At 53.6% G+C, this 15,117-nt stretch overlaps 1 pseudogene; it reads right to left on the bottom strand.

Moving 5' to 3' along the window:
- Positions 1-3,863: 3,863 nt before the first annotated feature.
- LOC146183697 (uncharacterized) lies at positions 3,864-11,805 on the bottom strand (annotated as a pseudogene).
- Positions 11,806-15,117: the final 3,312 nt, after the last annotated feature.

Genomic DNA, 15,117 nt, shown 5'->3' with positions numbered 1-15,117 from the left:
CATCATAGCTGGGAAGGCTCCTTTCGTTGCGGTGATCACGTGGCATCCTGTAGAGCAACGGAAAAGGATGGGGACAACAAGGATCGGTCTGCGTATGGACGTTCCAATTTGGAGTGCAGCGACAACGATGAAAGTGTTGTAAAGTCCAAGACACCGTTACTAGTGGTTTAGACGCTCGTAGTAAGGTCTTAGATCATTGATGTTAACGGGGCCAATTGTCCGACCACCATGTATGTTTCGGAGAAGGTTGGCTAGACTGCTGACGCGTTTTATTATTGAGAAAGGGCCCTCCCATAGCGGCACGAGGGAGGCTGCAAACCCCTTTGCAGCATCGCTGAGTGGGTGTGTGCGGTGGAGGACCTTGTCGCCAGCAGTGAATTCCCCGTGTCGCCTTCCCTTGTTGTACTGACTGCATTGCTCCAGGCGGGCGATGTCCAGGTTTTCTCTGGCCTCCTTCAGGGTCCCGGCAAGGCGGCTCGATAGATCCTGGGTGAACCTGGAGTAATTGGATGGTGGTAATTCAGAGCTGCTAGTAACGTCGTGCTCGATAGGAAACCGGAGTTCGCGACCAAGAAGAATAGCTGCTGGCGTAAAACCTGTGGATCGGTTCACCGTGGTTCTTGTGGCGAAGGCCATCTCCTGGATTCGAGCGTCCCAGTCTTTGTGGCGTTCTGTGAAAGCCATCAGCATTGTCTTCAAGTTTCTGTTGACCCGCTCTGTAATGTTCGCTTGAGGGTGGCAGGGTGTCGTTTTTTTGTGCTGTACTCCGAGAGCTTTACAAGAGTCAGTAAATGTCCTGCTCGTGAAATAACTTGCGTTGTGAGTTATAAGCTGCGCTGGGAAGCCAAAACGGGTGAACGTTTCTAGCAGCTTATCCCAAATTAGCTTAGAGTCGAGCTTTCGCAGTGCGTATAGTTCTACCCATTTTGAGAAGTGATCAGTGAGCACTAACAAATAGCGATTCCCTCTCACCGATCGGGGGTAGGGACCCATTACGTCACAGGCCACGATTTCCCATGGGTATCGACTCGCTACGGGTTGCATGAAGCCCGGTGGTTTCCCTCCCCTCGGCTTCGCGATCTGGCAAGTGTGACAAGCGCGAACATACTTGAGGACGTCCTTTCTCATCTGAGGCCATGTCACGATACGACACAACTTGTCATACGTTTTCCTACCATCGCTATGACCCGCGAGGCATGTGTCATGGTAGTACTCGAGGAAGGCTTTGCGAAGGCTCCTAGGGACAATGACCCGAAAGGGGGACTCACCGCCGTCCGCATCAGCAGTAGATATATACTGCAAGAGTAGGCCGTCAGCTGCTTCCAGGTAGCTGTCGTAGTTGCCGGCTGGTACTTTGCTGGGCCTGTTCAGACACTGGCGTATCTGGATGCACTGGCCATCAGTGTTCTGGGCGTTCAGGAGCTGTTGCCTAGAGACTAACGTTCCCCAGGCGTCTGCGGGCGCTGCTACAGCCAGGACTGCAGGTGTTGGCCCCCCTTCTCCGGGAAGTGGAGCTCTGGACAGGGCGTCTGCTACCTTACTGAAGGTTCCCTTGCGGTATTCCACCCTGTAATGGTAATTTTGGAGGGCGAGAGCCCAGCGGGCCAGGCGGCCAGCTGGGTTTTGCAACTTTGAGAGCCATGTCAATGCCTGGTGATCTGTTTGAATGGTGAACTCGGCTCCATCCAAGTACATGTCAAATTTCTTTAGTGCGAAAACTATCGCTAGACACTCCTTCTCTGTCACGCTATAGTTGCGCTCTGGCCCAGTAAGGGTATGACTCGCAAATGCCAAAGGGCAAAGCTTCCCTTGATGCTCCTGAAGCAATACCGCACCTATGCTGTACTCACTTGCGTCCGTTTGCACCGTGAATGGCAGGTTGAGGTCTGGAAGCCGTAGACGTGCCGTATCCGCGGTCGTTGCGGACGACGCTCGAAATGATCCCTCCTCAGTGTCCGTCCAGGACCAACGGGCGCCTTTCCGAAGTAGCTGATGGAGGGGTCGTGCTAGGTCGGCGCAGTTCGGAATGAAGTGCCGGTAGAATCCTACCATGCCCAAAAAGCACTGGAGGCTCTTGACGTCTGTCGGCGGTGGGAACTTCAGTATGGCCTGGAGTTTTTCTTCGTCTGGGCGGACTGTGCCTTGCTCCACTACGAAACCAAGGAGGTTGATTCTATTTGCCACCAACTGGACCTTGCTGGGATTAATGGTGATACCTGAATTCTGCATTCGCTGAAGAACGTTGGTTAGATGATTGAGGTGTTCTTCTAGACTCTCCGAGAACACTACTACATCATCCATGTAGGCCATAGCGTAGTTAAACTTAGCCTCTCCGAGCACAATATCCATTACTCGATGAAAAGTGGCAGGTGAATTACACAAACCGAAGGGTAGCCATACAAACTCGAACAGTCCTCGATGGCAAGTAAAGGCAGTGTTTTCAATGTCATTACGGTCAATCGGGATCTGCAGAAAACCTCTGCTACAGTCAAGAGTAGTAAAAAACTTTGCTGATCCAAGTGAATACATGACCGATTCGACAGATGGAAAGGGGTAAGAGTCTCGAACTGTTGCAGCGTTCAGCCGCCGATAATCGACGCACAACCGTGCTGTGCCGTCTTTCTTAGGCGCGAGAACAACAGGGAATGCCCAAGGACTTTTTGAGGGTCTCACCGCACCAGTGGCCAGCATTTCGTTGAGGGCACCATCCAACAGTGCTCGCTTGTGGACGCTCAAGGGTCTTGGGTTGAACCGGATCGGACGAGCACTGCTGGTGTCGATCCTGTGAGTCAGAACGTTGACCTTCCCAGGGGCCTCCATGAACATTGCTGCGAAGGGCCTCCGTGTCCTCTCGATTCTGCACCTTTCGGCTGGTGATCCCCTGAAAGACTTCAAAACCGTGAGAATACCACTTCCAGTGACGGTGTCCGAATGGCTGTTTGTGGCCAGTAACTGTGAATGCAAAGCACCAGGTTGTGCGGTGAACTTAAATGCCGCAGTATTCATGCCGTACTGGTAAGTTTGGTTTCGAAGGTCTATCACGATTCCCGCCTTGGCTATGAAGTTACGGCCCAATATCACTGGACAGGAAAGGCCGGGAAGGTGTAGGAAGCGCTGTCTAATCTTTCGCCCATTGATAGTGACTGTTAAACGGGCTGCCGAGGTGGCAGATGCTACGTGAGTAGACGCCATACGCAGGTTGGTGCTTACACTCCGTAACCATAGGTGTTTCGCATCGCAGGCGTTTTCAACTCTATCGCCGAAAACTGAAACTGTAGAGCCTGTGTCTAAAAGCGCAGGCACTTCTATTCCGGCCACATTCACCACAACCAGCGGCATATTGTCAAGGTGGGTCTCATTACAACGAGATGTTGACGGAACAGCGCTCACCGTTTGTTCCTGAAGCTTTTTGGGTAATGCCGGAGGCTCCCACGTTGATCTGGGCCGGGTGAGCGGTTCTCGTCTCTGCTTCACCGGCGGTCGTTCACGGTTGTATTTTGTGGCAGCAGGATGGTGCGACGAACAAAATATCCTGCATCGTGGTGTGGTTCTGGCCCCCCGAACTCCGTCAGCAGGAGGGGGCGAACGACGACTTGCACCCACAACTCCGTCAGCAGGAGGGGCGAACGACGACTTGCACCCACAACTCCGTCAGCAGGAGGGGGCGAACGATGACTTGCACCCACAACTCCGTCAGCAGGAGGGGGCGAACGACGACTTGCACCCACAACTCCGTCAGCAGGAGGAGGCGAACGACGACTCGCACCCACAACTCCGTCAGCAGGAGGGGGCGAACGACGACTTGCACCCACAACTCCGTCCGCAGGAGGGGGCGAACGACGACTTGCATCTGACACCGCGGGGCAGTCGGCAGGTGCTGCAGGTTGTGTACACGGCACGCCTACCGGCACTTCATGGCAGGCTGCAAGGAGGCTGGGCGGCTGGAAGGAGGCGCCCGGGACCGGTAGGTTGCGGGCCGGCAAGTGGTCATAACTGCTTACCACCGCTGGCCGTCGTCGTTTCCCTGCTTACGAGAGCCGCGGGGACTTGGGCACTGGCTTCTGTAGTGGCCTCGACCACCACACTGGAAACAGACCGGAAAGTCAGTGTTTGTGTCATCCATACCTTGCCGCGTGCTTGGATCCGCAGACCGGCGACGGCCCTGGGTACGCCGTGGGGGTGCTCCCGGGTTCCGGCCTCGGGGTGGGAAGGGTCCCGGTGATCCAAGAGCTTGGTAGCTGAACAGGTCCACCGAGCGAGGCAGGGGCGGAGGCAAACGAGGTGCCCCATTTGCAGTGAGCGCACCAGGCCACGCGCATGAGGGCTCCAGGGCGGTTTCTGAAGGGGCGGAGGCCGATAGGTCAATTCGGCTAATATGGCGGCCTGGATATCAGAAGCCGCTTTTGCGAGATCTTCCAGTGACTAAAAGCTACGCCCCCGCAAATAGGCCTGAAAGCGTGGGTGGGCTTTGCGTATCGCTCTTGTGACCCTCTCTGTTTCTGGTGCAGAGGGGTCGGCACGCTCATAAAGTTCCTGAAATGAGCGTATATATTCCAAAAGGCTTTCCTCCTCTGCTTGTGTGCGAGTGTACAATTCATCTTTAATGCGGACGGCATTGTCGGGGGGAAGAAACTCTGCCCTTAGCAACTGCTCGAAATGAGTCCAGTTTTGAAACGTCTGTCGACGCCGCCAGCGTGCGGCGGAGCCTTTCAGGGCCACTGGCAAAACGCGTTGTAAAATAATGTCGTCTGGTAGGGCTTCCGCGTTACGGTAGTCAAGCATTTCTTGTAGGAAGTCTGCTACAGATTTTTTTGTCCGTGTGCCCTTCATATGTCGGCACTCTGAGCTGCAAACGGAAGGTGGGTGGTTCAGTTTGTGCCTGTCGCTCAAGCAGCATAGTTATCGGGCTCAAAACGTCGGTCATATCTGCCGCGGCCGCCCCTTTTTCCTCGTTGTCAGACATTCTGTCAGTCGTGTGGTTGGTTGGCTCGTTACGATTAGTAAGTTTACCTGAGTGTAGAAGCATTAGAAATGGAACTGTCCGAGGAGAAATGTTTGGCCCACAGCTTACGTTCCTTGACGCAGTTGTATCCGGCAAGTTACTGGGGCTGGCTCCGGACGGGGGTGGTTCTCTTGCATGGCGGTCCTCGCGGCACGGGTGCGTGCTCAAAGTGGCGGGTAACAACTCCCTGAAAGCTCAGAAAAATCCCATTGAGCGCCAAATGTGGGCCTCAGCCCTCACTCAGGGGGGTTCGTGAGCCGCCACCCATGCGACAAACGACCGGCAACAACGTGAACAAAAGAAACCGCTTTAATTTGAGCAGTCAAAAATAAACTCTATGATGAAAGGCATGGTGAAACGCATGATGAAAGAAAACAATCTTGCGAGTTGCTGCACAGCACCGTACAATGAAGCGAGCATCGATAACACGCCACACAACCAGGTGGAAACACAAGAGCCAAGCTGCATGTGGCGAGGCCAGAAAGCGCCTGCGCTGCCGGACAAAAACACGACGCTTCGAAAACGCACACACTCACGTAGAGCCCCCGGCGAACGCCGCTGCCCGGGCCGTGCAGCGGGAAAAAAGCCCCCAGCGGCTGTTTGCTCGTCGCTTATCTAGACGCTCGGCGAGTCACGTGCAACGTTACGCGTCAGAGTCTAGGCTGCCTGACATGCGCAGTAGCGTCGGCGCCGGCCGAGTGCCGCCGGCTGCGTTGTTGCATTGATATGCTCCAAAACAGAGGGGCCAAGGGCCCCACAATACATACATGCATACATACATACATACATACATACATACATACATACATACATACATGCATACATACATACATGCATACATACATACATACATACATACATACATACATACATGCATACATACATACATGCATACATGCATACATGCATACATGCATACATGCATACATGCATACATGCATACATGCATACATGCATACATGCATACATGCATACATGCATACATGCATACATGCATACATGCATACATGCATACATGCATACATGCATACATGCATACATGCATACATGCATACATGCATACATGCATACATGCATACATGCATACATGCATACATGCATACATACATGCATACATGCATACATGCATACATGCATACATGCATACATGCATACATACATACATACATACATACATACATACATACATACATACATACATACATACATACATACATACATACATACATACATACATACATACATACATACATACATACATACTGAAGGCCTCGCCTTCAAAAAACGGGTCCACGAGCCGTGGTCTTGCCCGACGAGTGACAAATCCAGTCTCTTAAAAAACACCGGTTTATTCCGGATAAACAAAAAAAAGCGAAACAAATAAACATAAGGCCCTACTGCGTTGAGAACAGGCTGTTCATGCGCGCAACAATCGAACACCAACGGAAAGCGGGAAGAATGTCAGGGCCTTACCGCGGCGAAACAAAACACAGTGCGGAGCGAATAAAACGAGCAATGGGGCCAAAGCGCTAACGGCAACACAAGAAAGATTGCTCCTCGCGGGACAGCAACTCACAGGAATACGCCTAGGCTGTTTCTGCAGGTACTGCTTCCATCTTTGTGTCGGCGATCTTCTTTCAGTCGTCCGTGCACACCCTGCTAGCCCATGACGCTCGCCGGTTGCCCCGCACCGGCTTCTCCGCCGGGGCAAAAAAGCCACGCGCCTCGCTTCCGACGCGCTTATCTACGCTCTTCTGTCGCCGCTAACATCACGCCCCACGCCCCCCCCCCCCCAAGCTTATCTGCTTGTTCATGCGCACTCGCGCTGCCCGTGCAAACACAATACAAATAGAAAGACGCGCGCGCGGTTTAAAACACCTGAAGGGGCTGCGGAGCCCCACACTCCCCCCCTCTCAAGACGGGACACTTCCCGAGATGTCAAGGAATGAAACAAAGAAGGGCACTGGGAGGAGTACAAAAACAATGTTGGTTCTGACGAGCTGCCCGCTTGAAAGAATCCGCTGGATTGTTGGCATTCATCAGACAATGGTCCAGGTGGTTCACATCTGGTAGACCTGAGTGCCGGTACGTACTTTCTGGCCGCTGGTAGTGCTTTCTCAGGTCGGCGACGTTTACTGGTCGGGTCTCCCGGCCACCCTGCACATGACGAAGCATGTAAGCGAGCCGCGAAAGACGCTTTGTTGCTACAAAAGGATCAGTCCATCCAGGAGCGAGAGAGGTGGCAAGTCCTTTTGTGGCATCACTTAGCGGGTGCAAGCGGCGGAGTACTTTATCCCCAACGTCGAACTGCAAAGGACGCCTGCCCTTGTTGTACTGGCCGTAGTGCTCCAGGCAGGCGCGGTCCAAGTTCTCCCTGGCCTCCTTTAGAGTTCCAACGAGACGACTGGAGAGATCCTGGGTGAACCTGGAATAACTGGGAGCCTGTAAATCAGTCATGGGTAAGGGCATGTTCAATGGGAAATCGAAGCTCAAGGCTAAGAAGAATAGCTGCCGGCGTTAAACCAGTCGACTGGTTTACTGTAATTCTTGTGGCGAAAGCGATCTCCTGCACTCGCAAATCCCAGTCTTTGTGACGTTCCGTGAAAGCCACGAGCATGTTTTTCAGCTATAATAGCAGCTTGGGCATGTTGGTTATGCATCTTGAGGTAACAGCGCGGAACACAGGACGAGAGCACAAGATTAGAGGACGACATAACGAGCGCTGACTTTCAACAACGTTTATTTTGGAAAGCCCTCAACTTCTTATACCCTAATGCCACAGATCGCGTACAATTGACTTGCACATTTCAGCACAGTTATAATAAAAAACAAAAAACAGAACATAAAAATATATAAATAAATACACGTGCCGCATAACCTTCTCTTGCACACAGCCTGGTGCACTCTCTGAACACTCATGGAGAAGATTGTACATTCAGCAGTTCGATTTCTTTTTGTGTTAACAGCAGGGACGGTTTGCTTACACATCGTTCCTGCAGTCTAGCTATCTCAGCGGCTTCAATTATCTCACGAACCAGCGGCTCATTATGTTTTGCTAGCACTTTACATTGTTTGAATTGCACGGAGCAAGTTTTCGACGCGCAGTCTCTTACATGGATCCCCAAATGCCTGCTTTTTTGTTCGACGTTTTTGTGTTCTTTCAGCCTGTCATTTGTGCTCCTTCCAGTCTGTCCTACGTATTCCTTCCCACACTTCAAGGATATGGAATAAACAACGCCTTCCGCGCACTCCACAAATCGACTCTGGTGGTTTGTTACGCACCCCCTCTGCCTTTGCGATCCATCAGCGTTTACACGTCGGCAGAAGCTTTTCAATTTATTAGGAGCAGTAAGCACAACATTAACGCCTGCTCTACGACCGATCTTTTTTAAGCGATGGGAAATGTTGTGCACACATGGTATGGTCGCAATCCTGCACTTGTTTGTTGTCTCCCTGTTCTCGTCACCTAGTTGGGCACCGACACGGTCGAGTCTTAACTTCTTGTTTAAAAGCTCCGCAACAGAAACAAGCAAATTTGCAAACCATCACATTTGCTTGTTTCTGTTGCGGAACGTTTGAACAAGAAGTTAAGACTCGAGCGTATCGGTGCCCAACTAGGTGACGAGAACAAGGAGACAACAAACAAGCGCAGGATTGTGGCCATACCATATGTGCACATTTCCCATCGCTTAAAAAAGATCGGTCGTAGAGCGGTGTTGACAGCGCCCGAAACGATTCCTGCTCCGTGTCTGTCCAGGATCAACGGGCGCCTTTCCGGAGAAGCTGATGAAGGGGTCTTGCCAGGTCCACACAGTTTGGAATAAAGTGGCGGTAGAAACCTACCATGCCCAAGAATCGCTGCAGGCTCTTGACGTTTGTTAATGATGGCAGCTGCAATATGGCCTGCAGTTTCTCCTCGTCAGGCCGGACTGTGCCCTGTTCAACAATGAAACCAAGCAGGTTGATTCTGCGTGAAACCAACTGCACTTTGCGTGGGTTAATGATGATGCCTGCGGCCTGCATCCGTTGCAAAACAGTGGTTAAATGGATCAGATGTTCCATCGAGGCTTTCTGAAAACACCAGGACATCATCCATGTATGCCATTGCATAGTTAAATTTCGCGTCTCCTAGCACTATATCCATCACGCGCTGAAAGGTAGCAGGCGAACTGCATAAGCCGAAAGGCAGTCGAACAAACTCGAATAATCCCCGATGGCAAGTGAATGCAGTTTTTTCGATGTCACTCTGGGCAATCGGTATCTGCAGAAAACCCCTGCTACAGTCCAGAGTAGTGAAGAATTTTGCTGATCCAAGCGTATACATAGCAGAGTCAACTGACGGAAAAGGGTATGAATCTCTGACTGTTCCCGCGTTCAGCCGCCGATAGTCGACACATAACCGTGCTGTGCCGTCTTTCTTAGGCGCAAGAACGGGAAACGCCCAAGAGCTCTTTGAGGGTCTTACTGCACCGGTAGCCACCATTTCATCAACAGCGGCATCCAGGAGTCCTCGCTTGTGGACTCTCAACGGTCTGGGGTTGAAACGGATCGGGCGGGAGCTGCCGGTGTCAATCCTCTGCGTCAGCACGTTAGCTTTTCCAGGAGCCTCCATGTACATGGTAGTGAAGGGCTCGAGTGTCGCCTGGATTCTGAATCTTTCCGTTTGTGACCCTATGAAAGACTGCAGGACAGTGAAAATACCACTTTCTGCCACTCCAGCTGAGGGGGAGTCTGCAACCAGAAGATTTGTGTGATGTTCCGTTATGTTTGCAATGAACTTGAGTGGTTCTGCAGTATTGCTGTACCGGTAGCTGCCTGAATGTAAGTCGGCAATGATTCCTGCCTTCGAGATGAAGTTACGGCCCAACATTACCGGAGAAGAGAGTCTGCGAAGATGCAGAAAGCGCTGCCTTATTTTCCAACCATTCAGGGTAACTGTCAGATGTGCCGCAGAGGTTACCGAGGCTATCTGTGGCGATGCCATCCGCAGCTTTGTGGTCACGTCTCGTAACTGCAAATGTCTTGCATCGCATGCTCGCTTGACCTCATTGCCAGAAACAGAAACAGAGGAACGTGTGTCCAGTAGAACGGGCACTTCCATCCCCGCTATTTTGACAGCCACCAACGGTGCATTATCAGGGCGGGCATCCTGGAGGCGGAAAGTGGATGACAAATCGCTTACCATTTGGTCCTTGATGTCCTGGGCCTTGACTCACGCTCCAAGGGGCCGCCAATCACCTCTGGTGCCGGAGCTGTCTGGGCCAGAAGAGACGACTTCTTTCCTCATTTCTTATGTCACTTAGGCTGACGTCTGCAGCAGCCCCATACCCAGGCCGCCGGGTGATGAGATGACCAAAACACCAGGCTCTGTGCTGGCCACGCTCCTTCGCCCGCATTGTAGCAGGCAGCAGCCGGGACAGGCCCAGTCCGGCCTGCGACCCCTTGCACTCGACCAGTCACCGAAGGAGGCCCGGTCCGGCCTGCCACCCCTTGCGCTCGGTCACTCACCGGAGGAGGCCCGGTCCGGCCTGCTACCCCTTGCGCTCGGCCACTCACCGGAGGAGGCCCGGTCCGGCCTGCCGCCCCCTGTGCTCGGCCACTCACCGGAGGAGGCCCGGTCCGGCCTGCCACCCCCTGCGCTTGGCCACTCACCGGAGGAGGCCCGGTCCGGCCAGCCACCCCTTGCGCTCGGCCACTCACCGGACGAGGCCCGGTCCGGCCTGCCACCCCCTGCAGTCGCCCAGTCACCGGAGGAGGCCCGGTCCGGCCTGCCACCCCTTGCGCTCGGCCACTCACCGGAGGAGGCCCGGTCCGGCCTGCAACCCCCTCGCTCGGCCACTCACTGGAGGAGGCCCGGTCCGGCCTGCCACCCCTTGCGCTCGGCCACTCACCGGAGGAGGCCCGGCCCGGCCTGCCACTTCCTGCAGTCGGCCAGTCAGCGGAGGAGGCCCGGTCCGGCCTGCCACCCCTTGCGCTCAGCCACTCACCGGACGAGGCCCGGTCCGGCCTGCCACCCCCTGCAGTCGCCCAGTCACCGGAGGAGGCCCGGTCCGGCCTGCCACCCCTTGCGCTCGGCCACTCACCGGAGGAGGCCCGGTCCGGCCTGCAACCCCCTGCGCTCGGCCACTCACTGGAGGAGGCCCGGTCCGGCCTGCCACCCCTTGCGCTCGGCCACTCACCGGAGGAGGCCCGGTCCGGCCTGCCACCTCCTGCAGTCGGCCAGTCAGCGAAGGAGGCCCAGTCCGGCCTGCCACCAATCGGCCAGTCAGCGAAGGAGGCCCGGTCCGGCCTGCCACCCCCTGCAGTTGGTCAGTCAGCGGAGGAGGCCCGGTCTGGCCTGCCACCCCCTGCAGTCGGCCAGTGAGCGGAGGAGGCCAGGTCCGGCCTGCCACCCCCTGCAGTCGGCCAGTGAGTGGAGGAGGCCTGGTCCGGCCTGCCACCCCCTGCGGTCGGTCAGTCAGTGGAGGAGGCTCAGTCCGGCCTGCCACCCCCTGCAGTCGGCCAGTCACCGGAGGAGGCTCAGTCCGGCCTGCCACCCCCTGCAGTCGGCCAGTCACCGCAGGAGGCCCGGTCTGGCCTGCCATCCCCTGCAGTCAGCTCGGTTCAGGAGGAGGCGCAACAGGGATTGTGACCTCGTGGTAGTCGCCTGCCCCCAGGCAGCAGCTGGGGGTCATAATGCTGTGGGCTGCCAATGATCCGAGCCATGCACAGGACGGCTCGAGGCAGGTCTCCGCTGGGGGAGGTGGCTTGTAGTTGAGCTGCGCCAGAAAAGATACCTCGATACGGGAGGCCTCCCTGGCCATGTGCTCGAAGTCCATGAACTGGCGGCGCCGGAGGTATGGCTGGTACCTCGGATGGCACCGATGTATGGCACGAGCCACCTTCTCTGGTTCCGGAGCTCCAGGATCTGCCCGCTCGCGCAGCTCTTGAAAACTGCGCAAATCTCGAGCAAACCCTCGTGTTCGCCTTGCGTCCTGGCACAAAGCTCATGCGTGATGCGGATGACGTAGTCAGGCGGCAAAAACTTGCCGAAAACGCTGTACAGAGTCCTGTTTTGTTGTGAATGGCCGCTGTCTACTTATCCAGGTTGCTGCGGAACCTACTAAAGCTACAGGAATCACAAGTGTGACAAGAGCACTGTCTGAAATTGCCATTGCCATCTGATAGTCATCGAGTTCAAGAAGAAAATCGCAAACAGATTTCTTTTCGGCGTATCCTTCAAACCTCGGGCAAATTTAGCTGCAGGTGGTTACCGCGATACAAGGGAGTGGGCGTTAACAAAACTGGCTCGCTTCCCATCACTTCTCTAAATTGTGCCTTTGATGCAAGTAGCTGGGACAGTAGGCCAATAATTCCGCTTTGAAAATCTGACGGTTCATTTTTCTGGTCTCCTAATTGCTCATGCGTAGAACCCGCATGGGTGGGAGGTGGAAATTCAGCTTTCAACTGGGCACTTGCGCCAGGTAAGTCGTGATTATCCCCCATATCTACGCATGAAAACATGGAATGTTCTCATTAAAGTTGCGACACTCGCGGGGCAAACCAAAGCTCGAACAAAAATCACGTTGAGCGCCAAATGAAGGCCCCGCCTTCAATAAACGGGTCCGCGAGCCATGGTCTCGCCCGACGATGTGCCAAATCCAGTCTCTTGAAAAACACCTGTTTATTCCGGATAAACAAAAAAAGCGAAACAAAGAAACATAAGGCGCTTACTGCGCTGAGAACAGGCTGTTCATGCGCGCAACAATAGAACACCAACGGAGAACGGGAATAGTGTCAGGGCCTTACCGCGGCAAAACAAAACACAATGCGGAGCGAATAAAACGAGCAATGGGGCCCCAAAGCGCTAACGGCGCCACAAGAAAGATTGCTCCTCTCGGGACAGCAACTCACAGGAATACGCCTAGGCTGTTCCTGCAGGCACTGCTTCCATCTTCGTGTCGGCGATCTTCTTTCAGTCGTCCGTGCACATCCTGCTGGCCCATGACGCTCGCCGGTTGCCCCGCGCCGGCTTCTCAACCGGGGCAAAAAAAATTTGGAGGACGCTTTAGCTTCGCCTTCAAGGGTGGAACGCGATAGCATTATTGCACCTCGTTCGCACCGCCCACTCATTCGCTCGGTATGCTCTTGAGTCACACAAAATAGTTTTCATACTCAACACTTCTAAGTGCACTGTACAACAATGCTGCAGCATGCGCAGCAATCATGCAAGCAGCTCGGCACATATCGCAGGGGACGCTTTCCCAGCAGAAGCGCTACGGCGCAGCCATCACGTCAGAGGCATCCGGCATCAGACGCTGCACCTAGCAATCGCGCTGTGAGCGGAAAGAGGAGCCGCGTCGCCTAAACACCACTGTTCGAGTGACGCACGCTGTATGTTGGTAGGGGAGAGAGCGAGAAAACTTATTAAACTCAAGGGTATTGGGGCATCCTCGCACCGGTACCCGCGGGGCCCGAAGGGGAGAGGCGGGTGAGCGAAGATAGTAATCTAAAGAAAGGAAAGACGCTTGATTCTACAACGCGTGAGGGTGCACGACGAAACGTCAGGGGCGAGTGGCGCGCCACGTGTCGGGGCAGCGCCGCACATTGCGAGGAGGGCTTCTTCTGTGTTTGCCTCAAGATGGCTCTGCATGTGCGCAGAGCGCAGAAGAAATGTAGCGGAAACGTACTTCGCTACTCGTGTAACTGCGACTTCTGTAAGTAACATGCTTATAATTACCGATATACACCGCAGTATAACGTTCTACGGCACGTTTCTAAGGCAACACCGCATTCACTAGAAGCGCTTTTGTACCGCTTTCAAGCATCGAACTCGTGGCTGAGTGGTAGCGTCGCCGTCTCACACTCCGGAGACCCTGGTTCCGATTCCCACCCAGGCCATCTTGGAAGTTGCTTTTTATTTATGAAGTGCATGCCGGGATTTATCGCTCACGGCCAACGCCACCGACGACACCGGCTTTTCTGCGACACGAGCTCCTTAACGCTATCGCGTTATATGCCACGCGCCTCGCTTCCGACGCGCTTATCTACCCTCTTCCGTCGCCGCTAACATCACGCCCCCCAAGATTAACTGCTTGCTCATGCGCACCTGCGCTGCCCGTGCAAAGACAATACAAATAGAAAGACGCGCGCGCGGTTTAAAACACCTAAAGGGGCTGCGGAGCCCCACAATACATACATACATACATACATACATACATACATACATACATACATACATACATACATACATACATACATACATACATACATACATACATACATACATACATACATACATACATACATACATACATACATACATACATACATACATACATACATACATACATACATACATACATACATACATACATACATACATACATACATACATACATACATACATACATACATACATACATACATACATACATACATACATACATACATACATACATACATACATACATACATTATTTAGGACAGCAATATATTTGAGCACGCTTTCTTGACGCTAGCCCAAGGGATCCACGGAATGCGCGGTCGGGGCGGCATGCGGAGGCAGTGCTGCGTTTGGAGGATGCTTGAACGCGCTGTTGCCGCGCAAGCAGCACGGCATCCAGACACTGCGTGACTAATGCAAATGCAGCTTCATTCTACCGATCATATTTATTTCGTTTGCTGTGCCTAAATGGTAATCGTTGACGTAGCCGAGAAGGGCGGCGAGCTCTGTAACAACAGTGAGCCGCGAATCGCGTTTTAGTTTGGTATTCTCGGTTAAGTGTGACGATGGTGAAGCCAGCCGCGCCGCAGTGGTATTAACCTAATTAGGTGCGAGAGCAAGGACAGAACGGCCGCGGACTTCAGTAGTGCTGATTTATTTGAAATTCCAAATGGCCACTATCGCTGCCAAGATTCGATTATAGTCATCGGCATGCAAATAATCAGTGAAAAACAAGCTGATTCCAAAGGCAAGATTTTTCTCCTTTTCATGACAGAGGCCAACAGCGCCGAAGCTTTCTTATTTTCTGGGAGACGATAACGCACCATGTCGCCTGGACCACCAAAGTTCGCACAACGGAAAGTCGGGCTGATAGCCACCAGTTGCTTCACGCACTCACAGAAATGCTTGT

The sequence above is a fragment of the Amblyomma maculatum genome, chromosome 7, assembly GCF_055883805.1.
Source record: "Amblyomma maculatum isolate TAMU_Amacu chromosome 7, ASM5588380v1, whole genome shotgun sequence".
NCBI lineage: Eukaryota > Metazoa > Arthropoda > Arachnida > Ixodida > Ixodidae > Amblyomma > Amblyomma maculatum.
Note: the sequence above shows the minus strand (reverse complement) of the source record. Positions and strands in the feature narration are given on the sequence as shown.